This window comes from Oikopleura dioica, chromosome 1 (genome assembly GCF_907165135.1).
Source record: "Oikopleura dioica chromosome 1, OKI2018_I68_1.0, whole genome shotgun sequence".
Lineage (NCBI taxonomy): Eukaryota > Metazoa > Chordata > Appendicularia > Copelata > Oikopleuridae > Oikopleura > Oikopleura dioica.
This window is the reverse complement of record NC_137291.1, coordinates 128,706-143,999: the sequence shown is the minus strand read 5'-3', so window position 1 is coordinate 143,999 and position 15,294 is coordinate 128,706.

Genomic DNA, 15,294 nt, shown 5'->3' with positions numbered 1-15,294 from the left:
CAAAAAACGAGGTCAAAATTTTGAAGCTTCGTTTTTTGCTCTTATTTTATTTGCAGCGTTTCTGCCGTCTTCCAAGCGTCATTTTGGTTGATTCTGAGTTTCTCAAAACCAACAGAAAAAAATCCAAAAAAAAAATTCTTTTTTCGATGGTCATCGTTATCATGAATCGCCTAAAAACGAGGTCAAAATTTTGAAATTTCGTATTTTGCCCTAATTTTATTTGCAGCGTTTCTGCCGTCTTCCGAGCGTTATTTTGGTTGATTCTGAGCCTCTCAAAACCAACAGAAAAAAATTCAAATATAAAAATTTTTTTTCGATGGTCATCGTTATCATGAATCGCCCAAAACGAGGTCAAAATTTTGAAACTTCGTTTTTTGCCCTAATTTTATTTGCAGCGTTTCTGCCGTTTTCCAAGCGTCATTTTGGTTGATTCAGAACCTCTCAAAACAAACAGAAAAAAAATTCAAAAAAAAATTTTTTTTCGATGGTCATCGTTATCATGAATCGCCCAAAAACGAGGTCAAAATTTCGAAGCTTCGTTTTTTGCTCTAATTTTATTTGCAGCGTTTCTGCCGTCTTCCGAGCGTTATTTTGGTTGATTCTGAGCCTCTCAAAACCAACAGAAAAAAATCCAAAAAAAAAATTCTTTTTTCGATGGTCATCGTTATCATGAATCGCCCAAAAACGAGGTCAAAATTTTGAAATTTCGTTTTTTGCCCTTATTTTATTTGCAGCGTTTCTGCCGTCTTCCAAGCGTCATTTTCGTTGATTCTGAGCCTCTCAAAACCAACAGAAAAAAAAATTAAAAAATAAAAATTTTTTTCGATGGTCATCGTTATCATGAATCTCCCAAAACGAGGTCAAAATTTTGAAACTTCGTTTTTTGCTCTTATTTTATTTGCAGCGTTTCTGCCGTTTTCCAAGCGTCATTTTGGTTGATTCAGAGCCTCTAAAAACCAACAGAAAAAAAATTCAAAAATAAAAATTTTTTTTCGATGGTCATCGTTATCATGAATCGCCCAAAACGAGGTCAAAATTTTGAAACTTCGTTCTTTGCCCTTATTTTATTTGCAGCGTGTCTGCCGTCTTCCGAGCGTCATTTTGGTTGATTCTGAGCTTCTCAAAACCAACAGAAAAATAATCCAAAAAAAAAAAATTTTTTCGATGGTCATCGTTATCATGAATCGCCCAAAAACGAGGTCAGAATTTTGAAACTTCGTTTTTTGCCCTTATTTTATTTGCAGCGTTTCTGCCGTTTTCCAAGCGTCATTTTGGTTGATTCAGAGCCTCTTAAAACTAACAGAAAAAAATCCAAAAAAAAAATTCTTTTTTCGATGGTCATCGTTATCATGAATCGCCCAAAAACGACGTCAAAATTTTGAAATTTCGTTTTTTGCCCTAATTTTATTTGCAGCGTTTCTGCCGTCCTCCGAGCGTCATTTTGGTTGATTTTGAGCCTCTCAAAACCAACAGAAAAAAAAATTATAAAAAAAATTTCTTTTTATCGATGGTCATCGTTATCATGAATCGCCCAAAAACGAGGTCAAAATTTTGAAGCTTCGTTTTTTGCTCTAATTTTATTTGCAGCGTTTCTGCCGTCTTCCAAGCGTCATTTTGGTTGATTCTGAGCTTCTCAAAACCAACAGAAAAAAATCCAAAAAAAAAATTCTTTTTTCGATGGTCATCGTTTTCATGAATCGCCCAAAAACGAGGTCAAAATTTTGAAACTTCGTTTTTTGCCCTCATTTTATTTGCATTGTTTCTGCCATCTTCCAAGCGTCATTTTGGTTAATTCTGAGCCTCTCAAAACCAACAGAAAAAAAAATTAAAAAATAAAAATTTTTTTCGATGGTCATCGTTATCATGAATCGCTCAAAACGAGGTCAAAATCTTGAAACTTCGTTTTTTGCCCTTATTTTATTTGCAGCGTTTCTGCCGTTTTCCAAGCGTCATTTTGGTTGATTCAGAGCCTCTTAAAACCAACAGAAAAAAAATTCATAAATAAAAATTTTTTTTCGATGGTCATCGTTATCATGAATCGCCCAAAACGAGGTCAAAATTTTAAAACTTCGTTTTTTGCCTTAATTTAATTTGCATTGTTTTTGTTGTCTTCTGAGCGTCATTTTGGTTGATTTTGAGCCTCTCCAAACGAACAGAAAAAAAATTAAAAAAAATTTCTTTTTTTCGATGGTCATCGTTATCATGAATCGCCCAAAAACGAGATCAAAATTTTGAAACCCCGTTCTTTGCCCTTATTCTATTTGCAGCGTGTCTGCCGTCTTCCGAGCGTCATTTTGGTTGATTCTGAGCTTCTCAAAACCAACAGAAAAATAATCCAAAAAAAAAAATTTTTTCGATGGTCATCGTTATCATGAATCGCCCAAAAACGACGTCAAAATTTTGAAATTTCGTTATTTGCTCTTATTTTATTTGCAGCGTTTCTGCCGTCTTCCGAGCGTCATTTTGGTTGATCTTGAGCCTCTCAAACCCAAAAGAAAAAAAATTCAAAAAAAAAAATTTTTTTTTCGATGGTCATCGTTATCATGAATCGCCCAAAAACGAGGTCAAAATTTTGAAATAACGTTTTTTGCCCTAATTTTATTTGCAGCGTTTCTGCCGTCTTCCGAGCGTCATTTTGGTTGATTCTGAGCCTCTCAAACCTAACAGAAAAAAAATTCAAAAAAAAAAAATTTTTTTTCGATGGTCATCGTTATCATGAATCGCCCAAAAACGAGGTCAAAATTTTGAAATTTCGTTTTTTGCCCTAATTTTATTTGCAGCGTTTCTGCCGTCTTCCGAGCGTCATTTTGGTTGATTCTGAGCCTCTCAAACCCAACAGAAAAAAAATTCAAAAAACAAAATTTTTTTTTCGATGGTCATCGTTATCATGAATCGCCCAAAAACGAGGTCAAAATTTTGAAAATTCGTTTTTTGCTCTTATTTTATTTGCAGCGTTTCTGCCGTCTTCCGAGCGTCATTTTGGTTGATACTGAGCCTCTTAAACCCAACAGAAAAAAAATTCAAAAAAAAAATTTTTTTTTCGATGGCCATCGTTATCATGAATCGCCCAAAAACGAGGTCAAAATTTTGAAATTTCGTTTTTTGCCCTAATTTTATTTGCAGCGTTTCTGCCGTCTTCCGAGCGTCATTTTGGTTGATTCTGAGCCTCTCAAACCCAACAGAAAAAAAATTTTTTTTTCGATGGTCATCGTTATCATGAATCGCCCAAAAACGAGGTCAAAATTTTGAAATTTCGTTTTTTGCCCTAATTTTATTTGCAGCGTTTCTGCCGTCTTCCGAGCGTCATTTTGGTTGATACTGAGCCTCTCAAACCCAACAGAAAAAAAATTCAAAAAAAAAATTTTTTTTTCGATGGTCATCGTTATCATGAATCGCCCAAAAACGAGGTCAAAATTTTGAAATTTCGTTTTTTGCCCTAATTTTATTTGCAGCGTTTCTGCCGTCTTCCGAGCGTCCAAAAATGAGGTCAAAATTTTGAAAATTCGTTTTTTGCTCTAATTTTATTTGCAGCGTTTCTGCCGTCTTCCGAGCGTCATTTTGGTTGATTCTGAGCCTCTCAAACCCAACAGAAAATATTCAAAAAATTTTTTTGATGGTCATCGTTATTATGAATCGCCCAAAAACGAGGTCAAAATTTTGAAATTTCGTTATTTGCTCTAATTTTATTCGCAGCGTTTCTGCCGTCTTCCGAGCGTCATTTTGGTTGATCTTGAGCCTCTCAAACCCAAAAGAAAAAAAATTCAAAAAAAAAAATTTTTTTTTCGATGGTCATCGTTATCATGAATCGCCCAAAAACGAGGTCAAAATTTTGAAATAACGTTTTTTGCCCTAATTTTATTTGCAGCGTTTCTGCCGTCTTCCGAGCGTCATTTTGGTTGATTCTGAGCCTCTCAAACCTAACAGAAAAAAAATTCAAAAAAAAAAAATTTTTTTTCGATGGTCATCGTCAGGGTGTCGAATCGCGGGGGATCGAGAAGGGATCGCCAAAAAACGCCTACGCTCGATCCCAGGAGCGAAGGGATCGCTCGCGCGCCTTTTGAACGAGAAGGGATCGCGGGAGCCAGAGCGCCAAACCTAGCGCTTTTGGCGCTGACGGAGATTTTCAAATTTTGAACTTCAAGAATAATAATTATTACATGCTAAAATTACTGATTTATAATAAATCTTTGAGGAATTAAAAATTATTGGATATGAATTACTTATTGTTATATATAAAAACTAACGTTTTGCATAAGATTATTGACTTTCAACGAAAATGATTCTATACCGAACTGTGTTTTCGGGACATTAGCTTATATAAATCCTAAATTCACTGTGAAAATTTGAAGCTTAATGCTTTCGGGAACTCTGTGTTAATCACCCGGTATGATTTGCATCTGATGTCGTATACTGGGTCACACTAAGCACCCACTGAGATTCTGGCGCGCTAATGCTTTTTGGGCTCCCTAAAAGATCTTTTTAGTTAATTATAGGATGCTGATCTAAACAGATCTAATCTAGTTCACGAGATATGACGGTTTCGATGGGATTTACCGCACAGAATGAGCTACTGAAAAAGTCAGTGCATTATTCAGAGTTCAGATTCTCGATCTCCCCTTAGAGCTCAACTCCATGGTATGCATATTACGCTCAATTTTCAGTAATTGACTGTTTACAAGGTTCGCTCGATCTCGGAAATTTTCGATCCCTTGCCCGAAGGGATATCCCACGCGCGAAGGGATCGACGCGATCCCTTTGTTTTTGTGAGCGCTCCCTTCTCGTTGCCTCTCGCTGCGAGGCGATCCCTTACACCGTGGGATCGAAATGGCGCTGTGGCGCGCGATCCCATCAAAATCCCCCGCGTTTTGACACCCTGGTCATCGTTATCATGAATCGCCCAAAAACGAGGTCAAAATTTTGAAATTTCGTTTTTTGCCCTAATTTTATTTGCAGCGTTTCTGCCGTCTTCCGAGCGTCATTTTGGTTGATTCTGAGCCTCTCAAACCCAACAGAAAAAAAATTCAAAAAACAAAATTTTTTTTTCGATGGTCATCGTTATCATGAATCGCCCAAAAACGAGGTCAAAATTTTGAAAATTCGTTTTTTGCTCTTATTTTATTTGCAGCGTTTCTGCCGTCTTCCGAGCGTCATTTTGGTTGATACTGAGCCTCTTAAACCCAACAGAAAAAAAATTCAAAAAAAAAATTTTTTTTTCGATGGCCATCGTTATCATGAATCGCCCAAAAACGAGGTCAAAATTTTGAAATTTCGTTTTTTGCCCTAATTTTATTTGCAGCGTTTCTGCCGTCTTCCGAGCGTCATTTTGGTTGATTCTGAGCCTCTCAAACCCAACAGAAAAAAAATTTTTTTTTCGATGGTCATCGTTATCATGAATCGCCCAAAAACGAGGTCAAAATTTTGAAATTTCGTTTTTTGCCCTAATTTTATTTGCAGCGTTTCTGCCGTCTTCCGAGCGTCATTTTGGTTGATACTGAGCCTCTCAAACCCAACAGAAAAAAAATTCAAAAAAAAAATTTTTTTTTCGATGGTCATCGTTATCATGAATCGCCCAAAAACGAGGTCAAAATTTTGAAATTTCGTTTTTTGCCCTAATTTTATTTGCAGCGTTTCTGCCGTCTTCCGAGCGTCCAAAAATGAGGTCAAAATTTTGAAAATTCGTTTTTTGCTCTAATTTTATTTGCAGCGTTTCTGCCGTCTTCCGAGCGTCATTTTGGTTGATTCTGAGCCTCTCAAACCCAACAGAAAAAATATTCAAAAAAAAAATTTTTTTTTGATGGTCATCGTTATTATGAATCGCCCAAAAACGAGGTCAAAATTTTGAAATTTCGTTATTTGCTCTAATTTTATTCGCAGCGTTTCTGCCGTCTTCCGAGCGTCATTTTGGTTGATCTTGAGCCTCTCAAACCCAACAGAAAAAAAACTCAAAAAAAAAAATTTTTTTTTCGATGGCCATCGTTATCATGAATCGCCCAAAAACGAGGTCAAAATTTTGAAATTTCGTTTTTTGCCCTAATTTTATTTGCAGCGTTTCTGCCGTCTTCCGAGCGTCATTTTGGTTGATTCTGAGCCTCTCAAACCCAACAGAAAAAAAATTCAAAAAAAAAAAATTTTTTTTTCGATGGTCATCGTTATTATGAATCGCCCAAAAACGAGGTCAAAATTTTGAAATTTCGTTTTTTGCCCTAATTTTATTTGCAGCGTTTCTGCCGTCTTCCGAGCGTCATTTTGGTTGATCTTGAGCCTCTCAAACCCAACAGAAAAAAAACTCAAAAAAAAAATTTTTTTTTCGATGGCCATCGTTATCATGAATCGCCCAAAAACGAGGTCAAAATTTTGAAATTTCGTTTTTTGCCCTAATTTTATTTGCAGCGTTTCTGCCGTCTTCCGAGCGTCATTTTTGTTGATTCTGAGCCTCTCAAACCCAACAAAAAATTTAAAAAATTTTTTTCGATGGTCATCGTTATCATGAATCGCCCAAAAACGAGGTCAAAATTTTGAAATTTCGTTTTTTGCCCTAATTTTATTTGCAACGTTTCTGCCGTCTTCCGAGCGTCATTTTGGTTGATTCTTAGCCTCTCAAACCCAACAGAAAAAAATTCAAAAAAATTTTTTCGATGGTCATCGTTATCATGAATCGCCCAAAAACGAGGTCAAAATTTTGAAATTTTGTTTTTGCCCTAATTTTATTTGCAGCGTTTCTGCCGTCTTCCGAGCGTCATTTTGGTTGATTCTGAGCCTCTCAAACCCAACAGAAAAAATTCAAAAAAATTTTTCGATGGTCATCGTTATCATGAATCGCCCAAAAACGAGGTCAAAATTTTGAAAATTCGTTTTTGCTCTAATTTTATTTGCAGCGTTTCTGCCATCTTCCGAGCGTCATTTTGGTTGATTCTGAGCCTCTCAAACCCAACAGAAAAATTCAAAAAAATTTTTTCGATGGCCATCGTTATCATGAATCGCCCAAAAACGAGGTCAAAATTTTGAAATTTCGTTTTTGCCCTAATTTTATTTGCAGCGTTTCTGCCGTCTTCCGAGCGTCATTTTGGTTGATTCTGAGCCTCTCAAACCCAACAGTTTTTCAAAAAAAAAAAATTTTTTTTTTGAATTTTTTTTCTGTTGGGTTTGAGAGGCTCAGTATCAACCAAAATGACGCTCGAAAACGGCAGAAACGCTGCAAATAAAATTAGAGCAAAAACGAATTTTCAAAATTTTGACCTCGTTTTTGGGCGATTCATGATAACGATGACCATCGAAAAATTTTTTTCTGTTAGGTTTGAGAGGCTTAGAATCAACCAAAATGACGCTCGGAAGACAACAGAAACGCTGCAAATAAAATTTGGGCAAAAACGAAATTTCAAAATTTTGACCTCGTTTTTGGGCGATTCATGACAACGATGACCATCGAAAAATTTTTTTGAATATTTTTCTGTTGGGTTTGAGAGGCTCAGAATCAACCAAAATGACGCTCGGAAGACGGCAGAAACGCTGCAAATAAAATTAGGGCAAAACGAAATTTCAAAATTTTGACCTCGTTTTTGGGCGATTCATGATAACTGATACGGAAGCGGCTGTCCTGCAGGAATTTTGCTCGATCTCTTACTCTAGAATGCCAAGCGAAAATAACGAGAATCAAATTTTAAATTTGCGTGGTTTTATTTGTGATTTGAATGACGGAGAAAGGCGCGACGCGGGGTTAAATAGCAGCGAGTTTCGATCAGTGTTTTTGAACAAGCGGTTGTTTTTGAAAAACAATTTTTCTTTCGAAAACAAGGAAGAGAGCCCGTGGCTTCTTTTAGCGGTTTTTCTTGCGGGAAATCCTTTCGGATCGATTTCTTTTCGGAAGAGGAGCTGGTCGAACTTGCCAAGCAAGTTATTTTCAAAGGTTTCGGGAGCCGGCGCCGCGCGTGACGAGATAAAACGCAAATTAATTATTTTTTTATAATAAAAGCAGAAAATAATAACAGCCACTTAAACTTCTCACTATGTGACCGTAGAAGTGACTGTTAATTATGATTGAAATAAATAAAGGATGAGAAAAGTAAAAGAATATATACAAAATTTTAACAAATAAATTGAATAAAATTTGGTCAGGATTTTATAAAATAAATTTATCAAAATTGAAATCATAGAAGAAGCAAATTCCAAGGAACATACCCGGGGGAAGTTACTGTCGCGGTTCGCACCGTATCTTCTCTTACGGATGAGCTAGTTTGCGACAAGCGGACGCACTGACAGAGAGTTTGTCCGACCTCACGGCACCGAGATGATACGACGGTTTATCTGCTCGTTGGAGTTGTTGTTGTTGAAGAAGGTGTTGACGGCTGTTCTGTTGTAGACCTTGAATCGTATGTACTGTCAATAATCGAACTTTAAAATCGCAAAGCAATGATAAGAAATATCAATAAATAGATTAAACATGCGGTTTTGCGAATTGACGTCAGATCGCACTAAAATAGTCAGAAACGAATTAAGATTTCTTCCAAAGTATGCGTACATACACATTAATCCTAGACTGAATAAACCCTTAATTAGTTTCCGACCCGTTGATTATGATGAGAGCATATGAGCATTCCAATGATAAAAGTAGAAATCGTAAAGAGATGACATGATGATAAGACAATTTTGGGTCAATCTGGCTCGTAAAAACTGACCATCTTTTCATTTTGAGAAGAATATCGTGAAATGATTTTTGAAAAAATGTCTGATCAATTTGGTGATACCAAGCTGACAAGACAAATTTAAACCAACGTAGAACCGAATTGACGTAAATACTTGGCCGTGAAATAAATTTTTTGTGTTGCTTGAGGCGTTGTTCCCTAAGGATATCAATAACGATGGCCATCGAAAAAAAAATTTTTTGTCGATGGTCATCGTTATCATGAATCGCCCAAAAACGAGGTCAAAATTTTGAAATTTCGTTTTTTGCCCAAATTTTATTTGCAGCGTTTCTGCCGTCTTCCGAGCGTCATTTTGGTTGATACTGAGCCTCTCAAACCCAACAGAAAAAAAATTCAAAAAAAAAATTTTTTTTTCGATGGTCATCGTTATCATGAATCGCCCAAAAACGAGGTCAAAATTTTGAAATTTCGTTCTTTGCCCTAATTTTATTTGCAGCGTTTCTGCCGTCTTCCAAGCGTCATTTTGGTCGATTCTGAGCCTCTCAAACCCAACAGAAAAAATATTCAAAAAAAAAAATTTTTTTTTCGATGGTCATCGTTATCATGAATCGCCCAAAAACGAGGTCAAAATTTTGAAATTTCGTTATTTGCTCTAATTTTATTTGCAGCGTTTCTGCCGTCTTCCGAGCGTCATTTTGGTTGATCTTGAGCCTCTCAAACCCAAAAGAAAAAAAATTCAAAAAAAAAAATTTTTTTTTCGATGGTCATCGTTATCATGAATCGCCCAAAAACGAGGTCAAAATTTTGAAATTTCGTTTTTTGCCCTAATTTTATTTGCAGCGTTTCTGCCGTCTTCCGAGCGTCATTTTGGTTGATTCTGAGCCTCTCAAACCCAACAGAAAAAAAATTCAAAAAAAAAAATTTTTTTTTCGATGGTCATCGTTATCATGAATCGCCCAAAAACGAGGTCAAAATTTTGAAATTTCGTTTTTTGCCCTTATTTTATTTGCAGCGTTTCTGCCGTCTTCCGAGCGTCATTTTGGTTGATTCTGAGCCTCTCAAACCCAACAGAAAAAAAATTCAAAAAAAAAAATTTTTTTTTCGATGGCCATCGTTATCATGAATCGCCCAAAAACGAGGTTAAAATTTTGAAATTTCGTTTTTTGCCCTAATTTTATTTGCAGCGTTTCTGCCGTCTTCCGAGCGTCATTTTGGTTGATTCTGAGCCTCTCAAACCCAGCAGAAAAAAAATTCAAAAAAAAAAATTTTTTTTTCGATGGTCATCGTTATCATGAATCGTCCAAAAACGAGGTCAAAATTTTGAAATTTCGTTATTTGCTCTAATTTTATTTGCAGCGTTTCTGCCGTCTTCCGAGCGTCATTTTGGTTGATCTTGAGCCTCTCAAACCCAACAGAAAAAAAACTCAAAAAAAAAAATTTTTTTTTCGATGGCCATCGTTATCATGAATCGCCCAAAAACGAGGTTAAAATTTTGAAATTTCGTTTTTTGCCCTAATTTTATTTGCAGCGTTTCTGCCGTCTTCCGAGCGTCATTTTGGTTGATTCTGAGCCTCTCAAACCCAACAGAAAAAAAAAATTTTTTTTTCGATGGTCATCGTTATCATGAATCGCCCAAAAACGAGGTAAAAATTTTGAAATTTCGTTTTTGCCCAAATTTTATTTGCAGCGTTTCTGCCGTCTTCGGAGCGTCATTTTGGTTGATACTGAGCCTCTCAAACCCAACAGAAAAAAAATTCAAAAAAAAATTTTTTTTTCGATGGCCATCGTTATTGATATCCTTAGGGAACAACGCCTCAAGCAACACAAAAAATTTATTTCACGGCCAAGTATTTACGTCAATTCGGTTCTACGTTGGTTTAAATTTGTCTTGTCAGCTTGGTATCACCAAATTGATCAGACATTTTTTCAAAAATCATTTCACGATATTCTTCTCAAAATGAAAAGATGGTCAGTTTTTACGAGCCAGATTGACCCAAAATTGTCTTATCATCATGTCATCTCTTTACGATTTCTACTTTTATCATTGGAATGCTCATATGCTCTCATCATAATCAACGGGTCGGAAACTAATTAAGGGTTTATTCAGTCTAGGATTAATGTGTATGTACGCATACTTTGGAAGAAATCTTAATTCGTTTCTGACTATTCTAGTGCGATCTGACGTCAATTCATCAAAAATATGCAATTCGCAAAACCGCATGTTTAATCTATTTATTGATATTTCTTATCATTGCTTTGCGATTTTAAAGTTCGATTATTGACAGTACATACGATTCAAAGTCTACAACAGAACAGCCGTCAACACCTTCTTCAACAACAACAACTCCAACGAGCAGATAAACCGTCGTATCATCTCGGTGCCGTGGGGTCGGACAAACTCTCTGTCAGTGCGTCCGCTTGTCGCAAACTAGCTCATCCGTAAGAGAAGATACGGTGCGAACCGCGACAGTAACTTCCCCCGGGTATGTTCTTTGGAATTTGCTTCTTCTATGATTTCAATTTTGATAAATTTATTTTATAAAATCCTGACCAAATTTTATTCAATTTATTTGTTAAAATTTTGTATATATTCTTTTACTTTTCTCATCCTTTATTTATTTCAATCATAATTAACAGTCACTTCTACGGTCACATAGTGAGAAGTTTAAGTGGCTGTTATTATTTTCTGCTTTTTATTATAAAAAAAAATAATTAATTTGCGTTTTATCTCGTCACGCGCGGCGCCGGCTCCCGAAACCTTTGAAAATAACTTGCTTGGCAAGTTCGACCAGCTCCTCTTCCGAAAAGAAATCGATCCGAAAGGATTTCCCGCAAGAAAACCGCTAAAAGAAGCCACGGGCTCTCTTCCTTGTTTTCGAAAGAAAAATTGTTTTTCAAAAACAACCGCTTGTTCAAAAACACTGATCGAATCTCGCTGCTATTTAACCCCGCGTCGCGCCTTTCTCCGTCATTCAAATCACAAATAAAACCACGCAAATTTAAAATTTGATTCTCGTTATTTTCGCTTGGCATTCTAGAGTAAGAGATCGAGCAAAATTCCTGCAGGACAGCCGCTTCCGTATCAGTTATCATGAATCGCCCAAAAACGAGGTCAAAATTTTGAAATTTCGTTTTTTGCCCTAATTTTATTTGCAGCGTTTCTGCCGTCTTCCGAGCGTCATTTTGGTTGATTCTGAGCCTCTCAAACCCAACAGAAAAAATATTCAAAAAAAAAATATTTTTTTTTCGATGGTCATCGTTGTCATGAATCGCCCAAAAACGAGGTCAAAATTTTGAAATTTCGTTTTTTGCTCTAATTTTATTTGCAGCGTTTCTGCCGTCTTCCGAGCGTCATTTTGGTTGATACTGAGCCTCTCAAACCCAAAAGAAAAAAAATTCAAAAAAAAAATTTTTTTTTCGATGGTCATTGATACCGTCTGGTCCTTATCTCTAAGCTAATTGCCACTTGCGAAAGAAAACACTAGAAAATTCGGAATGCTGCTATATTATTTGGTTGAAGAAAGAGACTGATTTTCGATTTTACAAATTTTCAAATTTCGCATTTCGCGCAGATGTTTTTACTTCCAAATATGGTGAAGCGCCTTTCGCGCAGTTGTTTTTCTTTCCAAATATGGCAAGCCGCTTTCGCTTCCGCCATTCAAGTTCATCCGATTTTTCATAATTAGCAGCAATTCCATTCCAATTTTATCAAAGTGATCAACTTCTCACTATGTGACCATATCACACTTTGATAAAGATTCGCAAGCCAGTCCAGTTCCATAATCGTCGTCTGTCCAGAGCGTTTGTCCATTTCCATCTTGTATTTGTCGGTTTTGTCGTTTTTGTCGTTGAAGCAGTTGCCGTCGAGGTTGAAGAAAGTGCATTTTCGTCGTTAAAGAAGAAGGATGACCAGTCGATCTAAATTCGAGCCGAAAAAGGATTCATAAAACCGTCGCCTACCAGGAGCACTTACAGACACCGCCATCCCGAGGTGCACGGGGTCACAGTGTCAAGCCGCAATGCGGAACTCAGCTAGTGGATGAGAACATACAGCAATTGCCATCAAGAAGAATTCCAGCGAGAATCGTTGCAGTAAATAATTACCAGTAATTTTAAAATAAAACTGAAATCAAGGAAGAGTAATTTTTCTAAAGATAAAAGAAATCGATATTGTGATTTTAATGCGTTTTAACTATCATCCTTTTTCATGCAATTGAAATTGTGAAAGCACCGTAGCGCAAAAGAAACCTAAACTCCCGAACCACTACTGAAAATTAATCCCTGAACCCTTAATTAACTAGAGTTAACTTAAATTAATTTTCATCAATTACCCACTTAGTTAAGGGTTCAAGGCGAAATAAACAGCAGCAATTAATCTGTGAATTCCTACAAAAATCAATCCAAATTGACGAAAGTCGGCCGTGAAAGGAATATTCAATTTTTATTTTTTCTGTTCTTGCATTGATCGATATTAGTATGGCCCCGCCAGGGATTTTTTTTTTGATTCTTTGTTTTTTATATATTTTTTTTTTTTTTCTTCTGTTTTTATCGATTATTCAAGAACTATTGAATATTTGTTTTTGGTTCAAAAATAAGCTCATCATTTTCTCGTGGATGATTTGGGAAAAGAAGACGAAATTTTTCATCAATAAATCGTAATAATTCATTTTTTGACAGTTTTGAAGGAATACACTTTTCAGACAGATTAAATTGAGCTATCAAAACTTTTAACTCGGGTTTGTTTAATTCAGAGAGGCGCTTCCGTTCTCTCAAATGCAAGATTGAAAAAAAGAGAAGGTCTCCTGAATTTGTTTTTCGCCAATTTGGATGATTTGATTGAATATAGTCTCGAATTTTTAGTCTTAACTCTCCTACATTTTCTGTTTCCGAAAATTCAATTTCAAATTTCCATAAAATAAACATAAGATTATCTTTCGCAAGCTCACTCAGCCTTAAAATACAACCATTTTCGACCATCATGTCTGCAGCAAAGGCCTCATATTCCCGATCCAGTTTTTCAAAAAATCCCATATTTTCATTTTCCAATTTTATAACTATCGACATGTTTTCGATTTCAAAAAAATTTGATTCCAGATTTGTATTTGCTTTTTTTGGGCTTGGGGCAGAGTCTTTTGAAGATTCCCGCTCTCTTTTGGCAAGTTTTCTTATTGGGTCAATATCAGAGTCTTTTGGAGTGACAAGCCGATCATTTTGCGTCAATTGTAGTTTATCATAAGATAGTAATTTAGGACTTTTTTCTACCGTTTCAGGGTCCGAATCGATGGTTATTTCCCATAACTCACTGTTTGTTTCAATTTCGAACTCTGAATCGGTAGAAAATTCTAGTTGCCTAACTGGATTTGGCAATATACCGCTTAAATTATTAATTTCTTCTCGTTCCAAAATCTCAAATTCGCCCTCGTTTTCGATAACAGAAATAATAGAACTTTCATCTTCTGAGGATGAAGCGCTCTCCTCTAAATTTTCTGAAAGCGCATCGACTATAAATTGAGTAAAAATATTTTCGAAAATCCCATCGACACAAGCCGATGAAAGTTTATCAAGGGCCATGTCTTTTTTGACTTCAAATGAATCGGTTTCCAGGGGCGATGATGCAGAAAAATAAGAAAAGGTTGGGGGCTGATCGTTAAAAATGGGATCTGGCAAAATTTTTTCAATTTCAGGAATTTCCGGTTCCGGGGCTTGATTTATTCTAGGGTTATCTAATCGAGAATGAAATTTCTTAAGGTCATCAGCGTGACGCCTAAATAACTGTTTGTCTGATTTTACAGTGTACCATGTTCCTTCTTTTGAAGCAGAAATAATCTCAAATGGTCCCAAAAATGATGGTTTTTTATTTTCGAAATTTCGTAAAAGAACTTTTTCTCCAATTTTATACGGGGTGAATGATGGATTAGCGAATTTAGCCAGTCTTGCTTTTTTTTCCTCGTCAATTAGATCTTTTATGGACTCAAAATTTATTTCTACTCTTTCGTTATAATCTCGAAAGTTTTGATCAAAAATGTGATGGGGGTTTCTAAAACCTGTTTGAATTGTAAAGGGCGAAAGGCCTGTCACAGAATGAGAAGAGTTATTTATATCATGAAGGACTTCCTGCAGACATAAATCCCAGTTCTCATAATTACACTTCGCTCGCAATCGACTTTTCAAAGTTCTATTAAAATTTTCACATTGACCGTTACTTTGTGGATGTCTTGGAGGCGAAAAATGTGGCTCAATACTGTTTTCAATCATAAAACGTTCTATTTCAGAATGTTCGCGGGCGTTATCTAAAACAACATATTTCGGAAAAAACGGGTTTCGAAAAATAACGTTTTTGAATTTTGACAGTAACTCATGAGAGTTTCTTGATTTTAATGGTTCACAGTATCCGAATTTTGAGAAAAAATCAACCATCACCATTACATAACGATTTCCTTTATCAGTTGGGCGCAATGTAATCAAATCAAATCCAAAAACTTGATAGGGGCCAGTTGGTGTTTTAAAACTAAGTGTTGGAGCTCTATTTGGATGATAATTTGGTTTGTCTTTTTGACAATATGAGCAGCTACGTATAAATTCCCTTATGCCTATTTTCATTCTCGGCCAGATATATTTTAGTGAAATTTTAGCAAAAATTTGGTCTATTCCCGCA